Genomic DNA, 6,000 nt, shown 5'->3' on the forward strand with positions numbered 1-6,000 from the left:
ACACAAGCCATGAGGTGCACAAGCATGTGGGGAATTGTGACAGTTCTCGGGTACATCTTGGTGCTTGAAAAATTGCCACACTTAAAACGGATTACCTTCCAGAGATTATCATATTACTGAACTCCTAGTGAGGCTACATATGGGCAAACTTCAGCAGCATTTCAGACATGTTTATGAGAAACACAATGGGCATCATCCACTCTTTCTGTGCAGCACATACTCCGCTAAATACTTTATATGTAAGAATTAATCTTGCTCATCGCCTTGATGAGACATGAAGTCAACTAAGAGGCAAGGATTTACTTTGAGGAGAAGACCATTCCTCAGAGCTGATGGCACATCCCAGGGTGTTGCCCTGTTCTGAAAAAGAGACAAAGCAGTTTTGTTTGCCTGCTTGCCTTGATTCTTGCTGGCAAGTACATCTTCCTGAGTTTGCTGCTGCTGCTGCTGCTACTGCCCAGATTCTTCCAGACCTTCAACACCAGGTTAGGACTGCTTCTGGAACAGAGCAGCTGTCTATCTCTTTGTGCAGACTAAGTCACATTTAGTGACACAATCTAGGATCACACTGTGTGAAACCATGTACTTAAGTTTGGACTCCATCCTGTCCAGCTCCCCGAACTCAAGCTTTCAGCTATTGCCTGTGTTCAGGAATATGAGACGGTGTTCAGAGGACCATTCTGGTGGCATGAACTAATCTATTAACCTCTGAGAGTCTGTGTGCTTGTGGGGGGACAGACCTACTACATTTTCTGTAGAACACAAGCAAGACTAGTAAAAAGTCACTCTTTAAAGTCAGGGTCTCACTTCAACAGTTACAAGTAAGGGTTTACAAACAACAGAGATGTGTGCCTTACTCTGAGCTCAGTATCTTCCCAGCCTTCCTTGTTAACGATTGAGAACTGTAAACACCTTGCCCTTGACACTTAACAGACCCTTCATGTCTTTAATGTCCATTACATATTTCTAGGAATAAAATAGCTCCTGATTCAAAGCTCATACCATCTCCAAAATTGCTTCCATCCTGCCCCTGCTTCTCAAGGAAGGGAGATTGGGTACCCCCAGGGTGGCAAGAAAGGAGAATGCCCCTGGTAGTGAAGGGTCTTCCTCTCTGTGGTCATGGTCAGAGTTCCTTGCTTGCTCACTGAGATGCCTCATTTGTTCTCTGAGTGTTGCTGATCCCACAAAGTGTGGCTAGGCACACTTTGTACCAAGCAGCTGTGGCAGAGTTACTTCCTTCTTCAAACCAGGACCCTCTCGCCACCACCTTCTAGCAGTCCTGCTAGTTAGCATCCTTGGTGATATCCCTGTAACTCAGCAGTGTGGACCCCAGGACAATCAGGGCTGGCTAGTCCCTTCCTTCATCCTTAACTACAGTTTTGCGAAAGGACCAGTTACAACCTGTACTCTGAGTGAACCAAGGTTTCTCAGAGGGGCCTATATAGCAGGACAAGCAAAGAAACTTCCTGCTGACAGAACTCAGAACTCCCACTTAACTATCCCATCCCAACACTCAACAGCATGTCCTTTAGAAAATGGGCCCACCTCCAGTGGCTAAGGAGGAGCAATGGCCTTTCTGGTGTGTTCCTTGCATTCTTCCCTCCTCTTCCCCTTTTCCTATGGGAGGCTGAACCACTGGGTAGAATGTTATCTTCACAGGTGTCTTGATTTTGTAATGAAAAACAAAACAAACAAACAGAAGAACAAAACAACTCTTTCAAACTGTTTCTCCGTATTTGAAGGATAGTTTTGGAAACTGTGGGGCATGGGTATGGCACGTGTGTGGCCCCAGGAGGGAACTTCTGCAGAGGACTAGGCTTTCCCTGTTTTCTAGGTATTACGCGCGTTGTTTTTTTTTTTTTTTTAATTAATTATTTTTTTATTTTAAATATCGATCCCAGTTCCCTTTCACTCCTTCCCTCCTTCTCTCCTTCCCTCTCACCCTCTCTGCCCCCTCACATGCACCCTGACCACCCTCCCCTCCCATCCCCCACCCAAATTCCACATGTAGGGCAATGCCATTCAGGTGGGGTCATGTAAATCTGTCAAGTCATTTGAAGCAGGGACTAGGACTTCTCTTCTGTCTCTAGGTTAAGGTAGTATCCCTCCATGGGGGATGTGCCCACAAGGTCCTTTTGTGCACTAGGAATACATCCTGGTTCCACTGTCTGAGGTCCCTTAGACTGCTCAGTCCTTCTGGCTGAGACCCATATTCAGGGGGTCTGAGTCAGTCCCATGCTGGCTTCCCAGCTATCAGTCTGGGGGCCCATTAGCTCCTCCTTGTTCAGGCCAGCTCTCTCTATGTGTTTCTGCAACCTGGTCTTGTGCTCTCCCTCTTCATCTGGATTCTATGACTCAGTGTTTAGTTATGGGTGAATGGTGGATAAGTTAGTTGTTGATCTCACTATCCGGGAAGGGCATTTATGTTATCCTTTCCACAGTTGTTCAAATTGTTAGTTGGCGGCAGTCTTGTAGGTCTCTTGACATTTCTTTAGGTTCAGTTTTCTCTTCAAACCAATAATAGCTCCCTCTTTTATGTCCTCTCTCTCTCTCTCTCTTTCTCTCTCTCTGACTCAATCTTCCTAGTCGCATATGTTTTCCTCTCCTCCCCCTCTTTTTCTCCTACTTCTCTTTCCATTCACTGCCCCCCACACTTCCCATGTGCTCTGGGGGACTTGTCCCTTCCCGGTTCTGTGAGGGACTTTATATGAATCTCTTAGAATACATCTTGTATCCTAGTTCCTCTGGTGGTGTGAATTATAGGCTGGCAATCCTTTGCTCTATGTCTAAAATCCATATATGAGCGAGTACATACCATGTTCCTCTTTTTGTGACTGGGTTACCTCATTCAGGATGATTTCTTCAAGTGCCATCCACTTACCTGCGAATTTCAAGATTCCATTTCTTTTTTTCTGCAGAGTAGTATTCCATTGTGTAGATGTGCCACATTGTCTTTATCCATTCTTCAATTGAGGGGAATCTAGGTTGCTTCCAGGTTCTTGCTATTACTTTTTTTAAAATGATAGTTTTTTTAATTTAAATTTGATACAAGCTTGTTTTACATATCAATCCCAGTTCCTGAACCCTCCCATCCTCCCATGCCTCCCCCAACCCCCATCCCATCTCCTTTCTTCTCCCCATGGAGAGTCTTCAAAGTCTGTTATATTATTTGGAGCAGATCCTATGTGTCTAGGCTGAGGGAGTATCCATCTATGTGGAATGGGCTCCCAACGTCCATTCAAATACTAGGGATAAATACTGATCCATCACCAGAGGCCCCACAGACTGCCCAGTCCTCCTAACTAACTCCCATGTTCAGGGAGTCTGGGTCGGTCCTATGCTGGTTTCCCAGCTGTCAGACTGGAGTCCATGAGCTCTCCCTAGTCAGGTCAGCAGTTTCTGTGGGTTTCTCCAGCAAAGGGGTCTTGACCCCTTTGCTCATCACTCCTCCCTCTCTGCAACTAGATTCCAGGAGTATGGCTCACTGTTTAGCTGTGGGTGTCTGCTTCTGCTTCCATCAATTACTAAATGAAGATTCGAGGATGGCATATAACGAAATCATCAATCTCATTATCAGGGAAGGTCATTTTAGTAGCCTCTCAACTATTGCTTTGATTGTTATTTGGGGTCCTTCTTGTAGATCTCTGGACATTTCCCTAGTGCCAGATTTCTCTTTAAACCTATAAGGACTCCTTACTCTCCTCTGTACTTTCCCTGACTCAATCTTTCTGCTCCCTCATGCCCACATGGAAGATGTGTTCTTGAACTAGTTATCAAATGTGGAGGTCAAACAAAGTTTGGCAATAGTAAAAGGTTTCTGAATGAGCAACCACCACAAAGTTAAGTGCATGAGAAGTCTAACATGCTTCTAGTGACACTCACCAAGTCACATCATGAAGCTTCACTGTGGCCATGGTTCTGAACTCACAGGAGTGTGTGTCACTGCGCATACACATCTTTGTGCCATAGGACCCTGATGAATGCTTCTTGAATCACCATATCTCAGAGCTGAGACTGTGTGTGTTATGAATTGCAGGATTCTACTCTTACAGAAACAATGTTTTAATTTTCAAAATATTTTTCAATATTTTCATACTATCGTTCCTCAGCATGTATCAACTTGGTGCATCTTTAGAGTGTAGAATGCCTGACTTTTTAATTTTCTGTTTGAGTTGCTGATTATAGTTTCATTTAAAAAAATATCATTAAATAAATATTGGCTTCCAATCAGAAGAGAATTTCCAAATGTTTCTGAATCTGTTTCTGTGATTCAGTACTACATATTTATGCAAAGTGACATTCTCAGCATTGAATAACAAAATCAAAATACGAATCCTGCTCCACATTCTGCAGGATCAAATATTCAATCAAGATTAAATTCTTTATGTAAAAATAAAAAAATCACATGCATCTCATTAACATGCAAATGTGATTTCAATCTTAGAAATGGTAAAAACTTATATGTATACCAAAGAATTGTTTTTAATGCCATTATATTGGCTGTAAATACTTGTTTGTTTGTATATTTTATGTAACTATTTGTATCTCTTATATAGCTATACACCCAGGGTCAGATAACAATTTCTCAGGTTTGAAGAGTAGAAAGTGTTATTAGGAAGCTCTGCTCTACAGACCCACAAAAAGGCAGGTTTCCATTTTTCATTGCTAAATACAGTTCACATAGCCACCAAGAACATAGCTGATTTCCCCATAAGCAAAGTTTACACCTATGTATGTAGCTACATTTTTATTTATAAACTACATGAAAAACTAATATTCATAAATTCACTTCATGCTGCAATTTTTTGAAACAAGGTAATTTCAAAGAATAATTCTATGACATATAAGTACTAAAATATTAATTAAGATTTCTATATTCCTTTAAGTGGCTTTTAATCTTTTCTTAAGTCTTATATTTATTACCAATAAGTTTAAATGTGCAAATTAAATATCTAACATATATGATGTATATATCTACAAAATGTTTATTATCATATTCTAAATTCAAATGAAAATCAAAACACTTTGACTAGTTAGTTAAACATGATTCTAAAGACAATATTTCTCACGAAGATTAAATTAAAATACTTTAAAGACAAAGAGTATATGTCCTGAATTTTCTTTTTTCTTTATGGCTATGCAGTCTAGGCCAGCCTTAGATGTATAATCCTTTTGCCTCCAACCTCCCAAGTGCTGGTTTTACAGGCTCACACCTCTATACTCAGCACTAACATTTTTTTTTTTTTTTGGTGAAATTTTAATAAATCTCAGATGAGGCATAATGTCTGGGAATTATGATTTGAAAGGATCCTGATGGTGACTGAAGCAGGGAAGGCCACCAGCAGATGGCATAGACAGTGACAGGAGAATTGGAAAGGACAAAAGGCCAGGAAGATCAACATGTGCAGGTCAAAAAACAGGAAAGGACGGGGAGTCTGTGACACAGACTCGTAATAGCTGGGAAGGGCTCAAAATAAACAAACACATAAACCTCAGCAACACATAAACAGCCTCAGCAATGGAAATGGCTGAGGAAATGGCCAGGAAATGATTTACAACTGGAGGAGCTGGAAGTCAGTGTGTTGGTTCCTGTTCCCAGTGTGAGAACAAGATACCTGACAAAAGCCACTTGAGGAGAAAAGAGCAGACTCACAGATTGTGAGAAGAGTTTTAGCATGCAGGTATGGATGTTGACTGTGTTGTGTCACAGTTGTACAACTAACACAATGAAAGATGACTAGCCTAGAATGTGGACAATCCTCTATAGGTCACATGGTGTGGCATGCCATGGAGATAATGAATTATTTAAATTAACACCAATACTAAAACCTACTATGTCAACCATGTCAATGAAGGAAACTTAGGCTGTCATATTAGAGTAAACAGAAAAAAAGAAAAAACAGCCAATGACTGAGGGCAGTTACTTATTTCCTTCCTCTCTTGGACAAGAGGCCACCATCCATAGGTAGAGATGGTAAAAGCACATACTTAATAAAAACC

Source organism: Phodopus roborovskii, unplaced genomic scaffold, assembly GCF_943737965.1.
Source record: "Phodopus roborovskii unplaced genomic scaffold, PHOROB, whole genome shotgun sequence".
NCBI classification, from domain to species: domain Eukaryota; kingdom Metazoa; phylum Chordata; class Mammalia; order Rodentia; family Cricetidae; genus Phodopus; species Phodopus roborovskii.